Source organism: Macrotis lagotis, chromosome X (genome assembly GCF_037893015.1).
Source record: "Macrotis lagotis isolate mMagLag1 chromosome X, bilby.v1.9.chrom.fasta, whole genome shotgun sequence".
NCBI classification, from domain to species: Eukaryota; Metazoa; Chordata; class Mammalia; order Peramelemorphia; family Peramelidae; genus Macrotis; species Macrotis lagotis.
In genome coordinates, this window is record NC_133666.1 from 535,711,362 (window position 1) to 535,728,659 (window position 17,298).

General features: G+C 34.2%; 1 protein-coding gene across 2 annotated transcripts in view; it reads right to left on the reverse strand.

Annotated features, from left to right (window-relative positions):
• Window positions 1–17,298, reverse strand: part of GMDS (GDP-mannose 4,6-dehydratase) — a 741,723-nt gene that overhangs the window by 427,643 nt on the left and 296,782 nt on the right. The window lies entirely within an intron of this gene.

Below are 17,298 nucleotides of genomic sequence, written 5' to 3' on the forward strand. Positions count from 1 at the left end.
AGCATTTTAGCTAGGTGGATCAAGCCACCATCAATACCACCATGGTGACCACTATCTCCCCCTGAGACCAAGATAGAGACAGGCCAGAATCTGGAATTCAAGTGCAAGCAACCTAGACCACTTACCCTGCTTGTAGCTCAGCTATCTCAGATTTTATCTAGGAAAACAAAACAATTCCTGTGGAGAAGGACGCAGTCATCCCCACCAACTGTCAAATATCTAAAAGGCAAGAAAGTCCTACTGGTTATAACAAGTCACCCTCATGGAAAAATAGGAATTGGCACATTTCTGGCAAGTTAACTACCCTTGCCACCTCTCCTCGGAGCCCAAGAGATAAACCAGGAGCTTGGACCCAAATTCCTGAACGTGGCAGTATCCTCTATTTTTCAAGTTCAGTCCTGAAAGCAACCAGTAGGGAAGCAACCCCTTTGAAGATGTGGTAACTGCCTCCAAGAGTGTATCAGACAGTTACTGAAGACCAAGAAAAGAAAGTTCTTGCCACCAAAGTCCTTGGCACTGTCAAAAGGTTCAATATTAGAAGCTACTATGAGCCAAGCATTGGATATGATATTAAAGATGATATATTATTACTATCTGTTACCTAAGGACTGTACTCAAGAGACTTGTGGCTGAAATCTTTCTATGTATATGCTGTTTTTCCAATTAAAATGTGAGCTCTTTGAGGACAGGAACTATTTTACTTTTTGTATGCCTAACACTTTGCACATAAATAGATAATACTTATTCATCTATTTATAAACTGCTGGGGTTGAGGTCTGGAAGATTTGGGTTCACATTTTTATTCTAACACTAGCAGGAGACTGTCAAACCAGGAGCTCTCTGATTAACTATCTCTAAATTTGGGCTAATAAGGTGAGGCACCTACCTCCTAAAGAGCCAGTGAAATAATACCTGTGGAGTGCTTCCCACAATTTAAAGAGTGACAAATTCTTTAAAGAAGTGCAGATTGACTTGACATTATTATTATTCATGCTTAACCACCCCAAGATAATAATACTGATTCTGGCACACAGTAAGTGCTTACTCAATGTGTAATGACTGACTGACATTTTCATTCCATGAAGGGTTATGAATAAGAGAGTCTTAAAAATATATATATAAACTCAACTATCAGGAAAAGAATCCTTTCAGGACAAGATCAATTAAGTTGGAATGATTGAAGGAAAGTTGCATCTGAATAGAGTCATTATCCTGGTTGCTATCTCCTTTTATCTACTACCTACACATCTCTCAGTTTCTACATTGCATTTTCAGCATGAGTCAAATTGTATTTTTTTCCCTCTTCATTCTACTGACAGGAACAATGAGCAGCAGTTTTTTCTCCTCATTTTCCATCAGGTGACACTGCTTTAGGTCTTCTTTGGAATTCTTGGACATGTCTTCCTTCACCAGAAAATTCATCATTGGGAAATCTCATTAATACTACACATTCGAATCTACCCAGCACTCTCTAACCCTCTGGGTGGGAACCCTAGGAGTAGAGGCTGGGCCTTGATTTAAAGCATAAGTTTTCTCCATATTTCCCACCAACTGTGATGATAGTTTTAACCAAGGGGTCAAGAGTGACTTTTTGCTGTTGTTCAGTCTAATTTTTTGTGACCACATCTGAGGTTTTCTTGACAAAAATACCCAAGTGCTTTATAACATCTTCTTCAGCTCATTTTTATAGATGAAGCATTGAAGCAAACAGAGTTACATGCACAGGATCACACAATTATCATCTCAGGTTGGATTTGAACTAATGAGTTTTTCTGATTTCAAGTTCAGTGCTCTATTTACTCTATTGACTCAGTTGCTCTAAGAATTTAGCTATATTCTAAGACTACACAATAAATTGGAGAACTCAATAAATTCAAATGAAAAGTTTTCTTGATGCATAGGAATTATGACTAGCCCCATATATCATTAATAAACCAAAATAAAAATAGATAGTTATGGGGGCAATGAAGTGGTGCTGTGGATAGGGCACTGGTCCTGTAGTCAGGAGGATTTTAGACATTTAATACTTTCTTAAGTTGTGTGATATGACCTTGGAGAAGTGACTAAGTCCATTGCCTTGCCCCCCCCAAAAGAAAAAGAGTTTAATTTAGTAAAGATAAAGATTCTGTTATCCTTGAAAATGTATTCCCACAAAGTTTTTGTAGTTGTTGTTCTGCTGATCTGAAAACTGTATCATCAAAAACTCACAAAAATAGCATGTTGCCCTCAAAAATTACATTCTTTATTTGACACCATTCTTCAAGATACTGCCTCCTCATTAGATTTTCAGGACACTGCTCTCCTGGATGTCCTCCCATCTGTCCAGCTACTTGTTCTCAGGTTCCTTTGCTGTTTCTTTTTCCATGTCATGTTCATTAACAGTGATTCACAAGGTTGTGTCATGGTCCTCCTTCTCTTGCACTCACTAACACACTTTTTGAGTTCATGAAGCCTCATGGATGCAGTTACCACCTCACTGCAGGTGATTTACAGTCTTATATATAAAACAGCCTAGTTTGTGGGCTGAACTACAGTCACATATGTTCAATTGCCCTGTAAATATTTCAAATTCGTTATCCTATAGACAGGACAAACAATATATCAAAAACAGAACTCATTATCTTTTCCCCATTCTGAACTTTACTATCACTGTTGAGGGTACCATCATTCTCCCAGTCACCTAGGATCAAAATCTTGGAATGTATATACTTCCTTCAGCCAGTCAATAAGCTATAAGTAAGCATTTGCTACATTCTAGGGATTATACTTAGAAAAGCAAACAGAAAGGAAAACAAATTCTATTCTCAAGGACTTGCCATAAATAGAAGCTAAAAGGGGTGAGGGAAATAGATGTGTAAATGGGGGACAGAGGTAGAATGGTAGAAGATACCTCTCTTGGAAGTGTAGACCAGAGAAGAATCCATAATTATGGGTGTACAAGTCTCAACCAGTGATTTCATAGCTATAGGCTGCATACTCCCCACATGTGAAAACTCCCTCTACCAATACAAGTCAGCATTATGTTTGTAATGGACAGTGTAGAGAGCTGCCCAAGCAATTGAGAAGTAAAATTAATGATCCAGTAACAAAGCTGGTATGAGCCAAAGGAAGGACTGGCACCCAGAACTTACTTTCTGCAAAGTCAGCTTTCTACCTTTCCTGGACTGCAATTCCCTTTTTTTGTATAGCCAGAACATGAGACTCAAAACAGTAACCAAACTGCAAGTATGTGTATTATATAATAATTACAATTACAATAAACAGTTTTAGCATTGTACATAGGGCCCTACAAGTTTCTAATCATTATTGAATCCATTCCCTCAATGGCATTCAGAATACTGGTAAAGTAGAAAAGAGACAAGTTGAAGAGACAAAAGACTACTTAAAGTACTGACTCTAAATAACCCTCTAAAACCTCAGTCTCCTCATCTAAAAAATGACTGCCAACACTTCCTGGATGTGCCTTGGGAAGCCTAAGTCACCAGAAGTGAGAGTGCCGGCCCTCAGGAATTTTTTACACCAATGAGGAAGTGAAAGATTATCTTTCTCATCTTTGTGGGGCAGGTAAATGCAACAAACATTTTAGTTTTCTGAATGAATCCCCTGAGATCCACAAGGGCTAAGTTGCTCACTCAAGTACATGAGACAATGTTAGTGATAATGCTAGAGCTACGTTAGTATTTTCATATGAAGACCTTTTTGTATGGATGTATATACATCCTCCGATTTTTAATTTTTTAATTATCTTTACAAAAACATTTTTCTTTAAGACCTTTCTACTGATTTTCTAGTGTATAATATAAGGAATTCTGGGGGCTTTGTAACTATTTGGATTTGAAGTAGACAATTAAAAGACAAAAACTGAATAATTAAGTCATGTAGGAACTTAGTGATAAATGATGAAAGTGGTGCACAATTCTTATTGTCATAGTTTCGATGAATTTTCTTTAATCCTTTACAAGCAAGGTATTTCTATCAAAATAAGAGCAATTTTTATGAAATCACAAATTGTTAGAACTGGAAGAGACCTAAAATTTCATCTATTCAGCTTGTTTGTGATCATTATTACCATAAACAATACTTTTTAGGAGTAGAGAATTGCCTCTTTTTTTGCCTTTATTTTTTTCCCAAATAATCTTATCTTGTTTTTATACCATCTTAATTTCAAAATATATTCCTCTCTCCTTCCCAATTGTTTTATGACAAAGGGAAGAGTGGAGGAAGTGCCTTCAACAATCTTCAACAAAACATTAACTAAATCTGACAATATTTACAAGTTCCAAACTCAGTTTCTCTCATTCAATTGCCCTGTAAATATTTCAAATTCGTTATCCTATAGACAGGACAAACAATATATCAAAAACAGAACTCGTTATCTTTTTCCCCATTCTGAACTTTACTATCACTGTTGAGGGTACCATCATTCTCCCAGTCACCTAGGATCAAAATCTTGGAATGTATATACTTCCTTCAGCCAGTCAATAAGCTATAAGTAAGCATTTGCTACATTCTAGGGATTATACTTAGAAAAGCAAACAGAAAGGAAAACAAATTCTATTCTCAAGGACTTGCCATAAATAGAAGCTAAAAGGGGTGAGGGAAATAAATGTGTAAATGGGGGACAGAGGTAGAATGGTATCAAAGGATATGGCTGTATGTTTTCTTAGATAGTCTTGGAGGAAGACAAACTTGAACATTATAATAAAGGACTTAAACTACATCTTATCAGTTATGTACTTTATGTAAAATGTTATAGAGACTCAGATTAAATAAAATGACTGTTTTTCACTAATAATAATTACTAACAATTATAATACTTTGCTTTACAAAATACTTTCTTCACACTAAACTGGCAAAGGGGTGGTGATATGATTCTCATTTGACAAAGGGAAAAAAAAAGACTAAAAGAGTCAGATGCCCCAAAAATCAAGTAGCATCTAGCAGACAGAGGTATGCTCAGACCCAATTAATTTGATTACAAGTCCACTGCTGATTCAACCAAATGCCTAAAGGCAGTACCTCACTCAGTACCTCTGAGTGAGTAGCTTACAACAATATATTTCAGTAAAACTGATTGAAATGTTAGCCTCTGTCAGTTGAGCCTAAAACAAACTCATACAAAAGTAAATAAATAAATAGACAAATACAAGCCAATAAATGAAGGAATGAAGAGACAGATAAATAGATGAATGAATAGATGCATAAATCCACAAATAAACAATTCTGCATCAACATTTTATCTTCTGTGAAAAAAAGCATCAGGCCTCTTATAGTCAAATAACAATGTCTGAAGTTTTTGTACACAGCTCCAAAATTACCTTATCACACAATTAAGAACAGAATGAACCCTGAATATGGAACCAATTCAGTTTTTAAAAGGATAGGCAACTAGCCAAAAACTTCTTCATACAAACAGAGAGGGAGAGATAAAGATATTCTTGTGGTAAAGGAAATAGAAATGATATATATGGGAGACTAAAAACACTTTCTCCAACATTTCATTTCACTCCACTCCAACAAACAAAAAAAGGGTTATGCTAAGGGGGGGGGGGGGCAGGGACACTATCGGTATGAATGAGACACAATGGTCAAGACCACACCACAAGACAGAACTATTTACAGGTTCTTGAGGATTTTAATCTTCAAGTTAAAGTTATTAATCAAGAATAATTGCAAAAAAATGTGAATTTATATTTTGAGGGTTTTTTTGCCTCTTGAGTCAGCAGAAGCACTATTCAACCCAAAAGGTTGGCTTTCTTCCTCACTTGCCAGCTGGGACAACATGTAAATTTAATTTAAAGCAGTTAGCTAAAGAAGAGAATAATAAGGCAAGTACAGGTAAAAAAAAAAAAAGAATATGAATCCAGCTGGCAGAAACTGCTTCCCTAAAGTGCATTTTATCTTGCTGAGATGCTTTCCCTTTTAGAGCATTTTTTTTCCCTTTTAAGGTTCCTAAATTTCACAATTTAAAATAAAATCACTGGCAACATTATAACTGTGTTTGCAATACAGAATGGGCATAATGCTTCAGCTGAAGCCTACATACATATAAAAGTTACAGAGAAACCAGCAGTTCATAATAATCCATCATTTGAAAAGAGATAATTCTGCTTAACCTCAAACTTATTGACTTTATTTCTAAGGACAATTTTCTTAGTAAATTCTTTTCACAGAACCATCACAACTTTTCACCTCCTTTGGAATCCTCAAAAAAGATTTCTTTGTCCTGTGGCTGAAAGTCTTTCTGCATCCTTTAATTAAGGTTGGGTATCACTCATGATCAATGATACAAAGATAAAACTCAGTCTTTTTTATTTTTGTAGAAACCATTTATTTAAAAAGAATATAAAGGGGCAGCTAGGTGGAGCAGTGGATTGAGCACCAGCCCTGGAGTCAGGAGGACCTGAGTTCAAATATGACTTCAGACACTTAATAATTACTTTACTGTGTGGCCTTGGGCAAGCCACTTAATCCCATTGTCTTAAATAAATAAAATAAATAAAAAAGAAAAAGAAAAAGAATATATGATAACTTACACTTGCCTCCAATCACTATTTAATTCATGTCTCCTGTCCATTTTAGAGGTGTTTGAGATGTAAAGAGGTGTAAAGAGATCTATCATGTATTTCCATGGAGCAATAGGTTAAAAATTTCTGGAAGGGGTGATACATCATAAAAAGGCAGGTTTAGTCTAAAGATATGCAGAAATAACAAGTAAGCATACTCACACAAAAAAAGAAGTCTTGAAGATATTTCATTCTTATCAAATGAATTTTTAAAACTTCTTAATTTTATTTCCCCTTTCTTCTGACTTCAGGATTAAGTTTTCGTCAAATATTTGGAATTACAAGAAGCTAGAAATAATGTAGAGCAAAAACTTGGACCAAATCATAGTCTAAGTAGTTTAACAACTATCAGTCTTCAGTGACTATGTAAGCATGTAAGATGAAAAATGTACTAGGATGCTAATGTAAAAGAAGCATGACTAATCTAAAAGAGTGAAGAAACTACCAGGCTTTGGAATTCATTTTATGATTCATGCCTATACTAAATGGCTTTCCTAATTACATTCTAATTAAGCAGATAATGAAAATGAACATACTAATAATGTCTGGGAGTTTATGGTTGAAGAATATGTTAGGTGATGTAGGAAAAGTCAGATCAAGACTAACATTTGCTGAAAATAATCTAGAAATTATTGGTTTCTTGGCTTAAAGAAGCCAATAAATTGCTTATGTGGTGTGAAGATGTTTGGTATGTTTTACTTTTTGAAAGTTATTAGTAAAGGTCACACAAGCAAACAAAGCTTCACCATGATGGAGTAACCATAGAGTCTCAACAAGCTGCTTTAGTCATCGTATTTTTGTCTTGCCATTTGATGTCAATGACTCAGGAAGAAATGGAGGCTGATTGTGTTGTACAACTATGCTCCACTTAAACCCAATTCATGCACAAGTCAGGGTGTCACCCTCTTGCTGTTATTGATCCTCTTTATAAAGGAAGGACTAACAAATGTATAGCATAGACTGAAGTAGTAAAGCCATTTAATGAAGAAGTTGCTCTAAAATAAATCAATGTAGACTTTGGAGAAGATGTGGAATTGGTAGGAAAACATACTTTGGAATTTAAAAATAAAAGGCCTAAAATGTGGCAGACTATTCAGAAGACTTGTGACTGAATCACAACTACTGAACACCATCACAAAAAATAAAATAAACTTCATCCTAATGAACAGTAAACTACTGGGTTATTTTGTTTGTCTATGTACACTGGAGTCATTTATGTATGTACACAAACCATCAAATCAATATAGTGAATACTAGAAGAAAGATATGCAATTAAAATAGAAAAATGTGTCTCCATCACCTAAAGAGGGATATGCAGATGAATTTCAAAATGTACAGGGTAAAGATAATCACTTGTTAAATTGCCAATCTCTTATTCAAGAAAAATGGCTATAAATTAGTTTGTTAGGATGAGACCAAAAGAGCAAAGACATCATGTAAACCAATTTATACAGGATTTCCTTTCTTAGAAGATGGAAGACCATGATGGAAGGTAATGATGGAAGAAAGTGAACAGTACTGCCCATCAGAATAAGTAATGGATAACAAGGGAAAGAAGACAGGAAGCAAGCCTGTTCATAACAAAGAGTTCTGGATCTCAGATTATTGAATCAATAAACAATGCATCAGGTATATAGCAATTAAAATCACGGCAGTAAAAAAAGGATAGAAAAACATTCTCCACAATGTAAAATATTCTGAAACAACAAGAAAAAACTAGGTGAAGAATACCTACCTTTTATGGTCCTGCTCTGTCTACCCTTTCATCATCGAGTCTACCAACACAATGTGTCAAGTTCATCTAGTATGCACCAAGAAAAGAATGAAACAATTTCTGCATCTGAGGATTTAAAAGTCTAACTGGGAAGACAAATACTTGCTTAATAAATATAAAGAAAATATATAAAAATATAGTTTTAAAATTATTAATAAACACACTATAATAACAAATTAGATTTTAAACTGAAAAAGGTAGTTTGGGAGGATGAGCACTAATAGTAGGGATCAAGGATCAGAAAGAAAGAAGGGACAGAGGGAGAGAGAGAAAAGAAGATGTCCCAAGATCACAGAATTGACCTTCCCAGCTAAAGGAAGTAGAAGATGTACTCAAATTGCTGACACCACCGTGGAGTTTCCAAGGAGCAAGAAGACAAGCCAGAGATACTTCCACTTGCAAATTAAGTAAGGCTTTCAATTTACCTAGCCTAGTGTTCTTCGGGGGGGGGGGGGGTACCTGCAAAAGGGAACAAATAGTGTTCATAGCTCATATGATCAGAATTCAGGAAGAACATGAAGATGATGAAAAAAAGATAGAAAGCTTGTCATTAAACTAAACTCCCAAGCAGAAAAAAAATAGGGAAAAAATTAAAAAGAAAAAAGAATCAGAAATGAGAAGAGATCAGGAAAATATTGTTCTATAATGGAGAGTGATTCCAAAACCCTTTTTAAAGGCAACACAATCTATTATTTCTCTCAGAAAGAATGAAATACCACAATATTCCAGAATTCATTCAGGAGAGTTACAAAAGACCTATTAAAACAAAATTTTCTTCAAGTTATTATTGGAATATATGTGTGTGTGTGTGTGTGTGTGTGTGTGTGTGTGTGTGTGTGTGTGTGTCTCAAAGGTACTTCCTTACAGTTATAGAAGATAGTTAAGGCAGTTTAAAAATGGAAAAAGAATTCTATTCTATAGATGTGAGTCTCTAAAAGCTACTGATTGCAAAGACAACATAGTGATTCTAATTAAATCAAACCTAAAAACAAATTAGTGCCATTTAAATAAATTCCATAATAATTGAAAAGAGGTCAATCTAGCAATTAACAATGAAAAAATCAAATAAAATATATGGATAGTATACACTGTATATGGACAATGAGCAGAGCTCAAAAGTAAACAAGACAGATAGCTAGAATGCTTTTGGAAGGAACAAGGTTAAAAATCCATGCAGTAACTTTTTTTTTGAAAGGCAAATGGGGTTAAGTGGCTTGCCCAAGGCCATACGGCTAGGTTATTATTAAGTGTCTGAGGCTGGATTTGAACCCAGGTACTCCTGAAACTGAAGTAAAAAAAATAAGGTCTTTAAATAGTTCATCTCAGGTCATTCATACAGAAAAAGTGAGACTATCTGGTAAGCAGGTACCAAAAAAAATTGACTCCTCTGATGCTGAGTGAATTTTTAGATTCTCTCTTCCTTAGTCTAAATAGAGATAGAAAAACATAAGACTCTCATAGGGGTCTATGTAAATTATTTTTTTTCTGATAAAGTGGAATAGAAAGAGCGATTTCAAAACTTCTAGTATTTTTCAAATTATTTACCAAATAGTTAACACAGGTTTACTCATTTAGAACACACTCACTGGTCAGTGACAAATAGGAAAAATGGGGAGTGTAGTTTTATTTTTTCCTATCCATTTTAATCAATTAATAAATAAACATTTATTTAACACCTTCAATATGCTAAGTGCTAGGAATACACAAGAAAGGCAAAAAAGACATTGAGACATAGTCTCTATTAAAACTCATAACATAGGGGTGGCTAGGTGGTGCAGTGGAAAGAGCACTGGCCTTGGAGTCAGGAGTACCTGAGTTCAAATCCAGCCTCAGACACTTAATAATTACCTAGCCGTGTGGCCTTGGGCAAGCCACTTAACCCCATTGCCTTGAAAAATCTAAAAAAAACAAAACAAAAAACCTCATAACATAGAATAACTTAGTATTTATAAACTGTGTTGTTGCTCTGATATACTAAGTTTAAAGCCATTAAACTATATCTAGCAAATTATTTGGGCTGAGAAGGGAAAAATTTGAAACATTGATGTCTTTTAATTAAGTAGAACAGTGAGAAATTACTGGTCAAATAATTTTCTATGGGAAAAAAAGCATGTTCTTCTGCAATAAAAAAGGATAGGAAACCATTCCCCACAGTGTAAAACATTCTGAAACAACAAGGGAGAACTAAGTGAAATGTCTCACATTAAAACTGTTATATAGTACAAAAATTAGATTTTAAAGGACGGCTAAGGGATAATGGCTGTGATGATACTGCTGAAATGTAGGTGGATACATATTTCCTTGAGGTCTAGAAACTGGTATGGGAAAAAAATTAGGCAAGAGAAGGGTGACATGGTTACAATAACTGCAGAGTGATAATCATACCTATTGCATTTTAGCCAAATGGGAAATTAAATAATAAATGATTTAGCCAAAGGTAAACCATAATCCCTTATGGAAGAAAAGCACCAGACTCAACAGAATCTGAAATAATATAGATCATGAAGGAAGGAAAATACAACATCTGTATAAGAGCAAATTGAATCTCCAAGGTAAGTGAAATAAAGTGAGGGGAGGACCTGAGAAGGAGAGGAAGGAGGGTGGGGTAACAAGAGTGATACAATTACACAAGGAACAGCCCAGGAAGGAATTGATTTATAGGATCCCTCTAGGATTCCATTAAATGTGCCTTCCACACAGCAACTACTTCTAGTTACACAAACCTTCCCTGCACTAACTCTATCCTGGGCTATTTAGTGAAAGAAAGGAATGAGTAAAGGAAAAAACAAACAAACAAACAAAAAAAACCAGAGACCTGGAAAGGGTGAAAGGTTGTCAAAGGGTCATGGGATTTTGGAACCTGCATTATAGAAAAGCAAGTTAGAATTTGCAAGAGGCAGTAAACACACGGCCTCAATCTTGTCTGCAACAATCAGTGAAGTTACTCTATTAAAGGTAGAACCAAGACCTCAGTTTGTCCCTACCTGAATGCAAGATGCACAAAGTTCAGAATTGTCTGCAAACCAATCTATTGGCACACCTATGACAGTTTGAAAAATGTGCTGTCTAGCAAACTACTGAGTGCCAGTAATTTTCAAGTTAAAACATCTCCCTCATTCAAAAGAACTTCACTTTCCTTTCAGATTTATTGCAAGGAGACAATGACTGTATTAAATGTAATCTGTAAAGGTCTTTCTCTGTGTTTAGAAATTATATGAGAAATGACCTGCTCTAGAGGTGCTCTGAAACCAAATGAGATGCTGTGACCTGTTCAGTATGTCTCCAGTTATCATTTTTCCATTCAAGATTAACGAATCACTGAAGTACAAGTGTAGCTCAGACAGGTATTATTGGTCAGGGCCATGGTCCATGACTGCCAGACACTGATACTATTAGACCACTCTGTCAGGGTTCCCCATTCCAGCCATGCTATATAGCACTGCTGTGATCAGAACCCAGAAGAAAGAGAGAATAGACTAAGATTCCATATTTAGCATGCAAATGACTTACTAGCTCAGGGAATTGCCTTTCACCACTTTCTCCATATATTTCCTACATTTATCCATTCTTTCATTTCCCCAAAAATGTAGTTAAAAATAAAAAACAAAGAAAAAAACCCCAAAACTCACTCATAACAGCTCTGAGTAACAAAAGCTTTGAGTAACAAAAAAACTGCCAAAAATTCATGACCATATAAATAGGAAGTTCTTTATTAATACTTTATCCTTAATTCTCTATATGAAATAGGTTTCCTTTATTTCTAATCAAAAACATCATGATTAGAAAATAAAGCACAAGAAAGGACTGGCAGGGGGTGATAATGTTCTACTGCTTTCAGGAAAACATTAAAATATTGTAAGGATGATCAACTGTGAAAAACTTAGCTGCCTCTGATCAATACAATGATCCATAATAATTCCAAAGGACTTATGATGAAAAATGCTTATATACCTAGAAGAGAGAACTGCTGAATTCTGAAAGCAGAAAAGAATATTTTTCTATCTTTTTATTTTTATTGTTTTGCTTTGTGTTTTCTTTTGCAACATATCTGAGGGTATTTGTTTTAAATGACTTCATATGTATAATCTAAACCAAATTATTTGCCTTCTGAAAGGAAGAGAACAATATTCAAAATTTTTTAAAATGAGTATTAAAAAAGTTACATGTAACTGAGAAATATTTAACAAAATAAATAAAATATTTTTTAAAAAGACTAATTCATTTTCAATTACATATAATTTTGAATGAAGAGCAAACAGGATAGGATGAACTTGAAGAAAGTAACGTATTTTTCAATAAATACATTTAACTGATATTTATATCACTCTTTTAATTTACAGCATAATTAATTCACAGAAAGACCAAAAAATTCAGCTAATTAAATGCTCAATGATAGAAGACAACACAATACTTTTCTTACATAGTGAAATCCAACTGTGGAAGAAACTCTAAATATTATTCAAAAGTAAAAAAGGAAGATATCTTGAAGCCACCAGAGAGCATTATTATTAAGTAAAAAGATATTTGATTGCCTTTATTTGTGTCCAGTGAATGTATTAAGTGTGAGAGGGAAAGGAATCATTACAAATATTTTTCAATTAAAAAATTAATTACTTATTTTCACATGCTTAAAACATGCATTCTGCTTAAACCTATCTAAAGTTGGAAGAATCCTGTTTGATATAAATATAGATCACATTTTCAGATGAATATTGTTTGCTCACAATCACTTTCTATGACTCAAATGAATGGAATAATAAGTGTTTAAGGACAACTTCTTTGACCCTTTTTTAAGCAGAATATTATACAAAATTAGAATAGTAAATGCATACACATATGTGCACACAGATAATCTCTGAACATTAGAGCTGCAAGTGACTGTATGTTTAAGCAAATATAAATATTTAAAGAGGAAGAGAATCACAGAACATTATAGTAGGAAGAAATTTTCAAGATAATTTTTGTACAACTCTTTACATTTTGCTGATGAAGAAATGAAAGTCTACAAAATGAAATGATATATTCCAGTCCAAAGGCAGAGGCTGGAAAAGAGCCCTGATCTCAAGACTTCTAGGATTATGATGGAATTACATAGTGCTAGAAGGGTTAAGAGGAACAGCAAATAGAGTCCTGGGCTTAGAATCAGGAAGACCTAAGGTCAAAAGACCATTGTCTTTTGAGAAAAGTCTGCATTTAGTATAAATGAAGAGAAGGTTAAATATAGGAAGAATAACTTAATAGAAAATGTTATGATGGTAAAGAGCACAAAGTCAATAGCTGTCCCTTTAAGAAGAAATGAAATACCAGTCTCAAATATTATCATTTATCTGATGACAACCCTTCCAAATGTGTTGCTGCTTGAACTGGCATGCTCAGAAGCTTCAAAAACACAACCTGTAGAGTTAAATGATTCTGGTTTTTGTTTATTTGCAAGTCGGACACAGGTCACCTCTAAAGTGTAATTTGATTTTATTTTTAAAGACTTTTAAATCTTTTCATATAATTTGTGAATTGAGTTTTCAACTCAGAGTGGTAGGAAATCCCAAAAGGAGGCCTATCAACATTCTGCTCAAAATAAAAATAACTCCTTTCCTATTCATTGTTCTTTCTCTTTATTTTTCTCAAATATACTCTTGCAATTATACATTATTATACCTGTTAACTGAAAGCATTCCTATAGATACGGAATGTTTTTGAGCCACTTTAACATTTAGAAAGAAATAATTAATTTTGTCAGGGCAAAAATAACTGTTTCAGAATCTTAAGTTTGGCATGAATAGACTTGAATAAAGAAGTGTGCACTGGGGTTGCTTTGGAGCATATTTCTAAGACATTTCGTTCAGAAATTATTATGCTATAACTTAATAAGTATTTAAGTACATACTGAAACAAAACGTTCAAAATCTTTACACATGACTTGTTCTATGTCATCAGGGAAAGGGGTGATTAGATGCTGGCAATATTTCAGACTTGGAGATCTTTTCAGGAAGTAAAGGAAGCTGACCTTTGTAGTCACTGTGTGTATTGCTCACTGTTCTGCCTTTTTCAGACAACAGTAATCCTCCATAAATTTTCATATTGCTACAAGTGGTGCAGCATAAGTTATAAAATGTTAAGCTTAATGGAAGAATAAATTAAAGCAGACACATTTAATATAATGAAAGGATTATGAAAAGCAATCTAACCTGGTGACCTAGGACAAGGAAATTTAGGAATCATGCACTCTAACTGGTTTCACCTGATATAATATCTCTTATTCAAACTGTAAAACAAGGATCACAATGTGTCCTTACCTTATTGATATGTACTGAAACATAATTCACAATTTTTTTGAATTCTTTGGGATTCACAGATGTAATACATTAAAAGTATTAATTTTTCAGAAATCAAAAATATTCTAAACAATTAACAAAATGTGATCTACAAAACTGCACTAATTCAGACACAAGAGGACAATTCTTTTTCTATTCTAACATCCTCAAACAATATCTTTTACGAATTATTTCAAGAATCTCCTTACACCTATCTCACATTCCAATTCATCATCGATAAAACCTGTGTTATCCTAAACTTGTTGTTTACATCATGTTATATACCTTTTTCTCAGAAACCTCTAATACTTCCTTCCTGTCTAAAGGGCTGCACAGTCTAAAGCCTAAACCCTTCTTCCTATACTATGCTACTTTTTTGTCAGAACTCTAGGTACTGATAAATTACAAATATTGTTGATACAAATTGATGTTACAAATATGTCTTGAAGAGATAGAACCAGGTAATAGATTGTATCTATAGTAGGAAGAGGCAGTGTTCAAACTAAAATAGGTTTAGCAATAGGTAAGACTTAGTAGTCAATAAGCATTACCATTGTCCTTCAGTTGGGGAATGGCTTAGCAAACTGGTATATGTATGGCATGGAACACTACTGCTCTATTAGAAACCAGGAGGGATGGGAATTCAGGGAAGCCTTGGAGGGATTTGCATGAACTGATGCTGAGTGAGATGAGCAGAACCAGAAAAAAACTATACACCCTAACAGCAACATGGGGCAATGATCAACCTTGATGGACTCACTCATTCCATCAGTGCCACAATCAGGGACAATTTGGGACTGTCTGCAGTGGAGAATACCATTTGTATCCAGAGAAAGAACTGTGGAGTTTGAACAAAGATCAAGGACTATTTACTTTAATTTAGGGAAAAAAACTGATATCTTATTGTCTGATCTTGCTATCTCTTATATTTTGTTTCTTCCTTATGATTTCTCTCTCATCACATTCAATTTGGATCAATGAATACCATGGAAATAATGTAGACTGGAAAATTGCCTTCTTGTGGGAGTGGGGGAGGGAAGTAAGATTAGGGTATAAATTATAAAACTCAAAATAAATAAAATTTTTAAGTACAAAAAATATATATAAGCATTTAACATGAATGAGAAACTTTAGTCAGGATTGTTGAGTAGTTACCTGGTATACCTGGAGTGAGTAGTCACCTGGTAGAATCCTACCAGGCTCAGAATGCAGATAAACTATGTTGCCAGAGCCATACAAATGGTGGCGGTTGTAATGGGAAACAAAAGACTCCTAAGAGTCAAAAATACTTTTGACATTATTTTTTGGTGCTTGATCTCTCTGGGCCTGATTCTTTTCATATTAAAAAATGAAAGAATTAGAATAGATTTGATCATTCATTGAAAAACATGTATTAACCACAAAGTAAAAAGATAAAATATAATCATTATCTGCAAGGAGCTTACAATGTAACTGAGTGGGAAACATAAAAATAATGTGTACTTTGAAGGTGAAATTTGTTAAACTGACTAAAATACAGTCATCCCTTCCATAGGTCCATGGTACCTCTGCAATCTGGGAAATTCATGTAGAATTTTTGACCTTCCTTTCATACCAAATAAGTTTGAAATATAATTGTACTGAAAATATCTTATGTTGATAAATCATACAATACTATACATATATTTTATGCATTTCTGAGTTTCAAAATGTTTCCTACTGGTCTTTACATCTTCAGTTTCCACAAAAATCCCCAAAACTTCCCACTTAATTTCTTATGCCAATCCAGTGAAATATTGAAACTATAATGTAGAAGGGAATACTCTAATTTAAATTTTAAATGAATGATGAAGACCCAAGAAAACAAAGTAGAGATTAATAAGCCCATTCAACTTTGATGGAACCTCCAGTATCAGGCAATTAGGTGGTACTATTGATTGAGCTTGGGTCTAGAATTAAGATAACGTAAGTTCAAATCTTGTTTCAAATATTTACTAGTTTCATGAACCTGGGCAAATAAATCACTTAAACGATGTCTGCCTCAGTTTTCTCAAAAGTAAAATAAGGATATGGGAAATAGTTCCTTTATTAGTGGATTGTTGTCAGGACAAAAAGAAATATCTGTAAAGAGCAAAGGATTGGCAAATAGTAATAGTAGCTACACTTTTTGTTATTTAGTCATTTTTCAATAATGTTCTATTCTTCATGCTCCCTTTTAAGTTTTTCTTGGAAAAGATAATGGAGTGGTTTGTCATTCTGTCATCAGTTCATTTTTACAGATTTACATTTACATTGACACAAACAGGGCTATACAGTCACTAAGCATCTGAGGCTGAATTTGAATTCAGGTCATCATGATATTTTCCCCTTAATTGTAATTCCTCTTTCACAAAATGAATAATAAACAAATATGCTAAACAAAAATGTAAATGTACAACGTTTACCAGACTGTTTGCTGCCATGGGGATGGGGGAAGGGGAGAGAGGATGGTAGAAAAATGTAGAACATATAAATTTGCAAACAGATGAATTTTGAAAAACTTATCATGCATGTAAGTGAAAAAATAAAATTTCAGTTTAAAAAATGGGGTGAAGGGGCTAAGGGGAAGGGTGTTTCTGAGTACACGTAGCATGGCAGCATATCAAGATTTCTGGGCAGTAATAAAGAA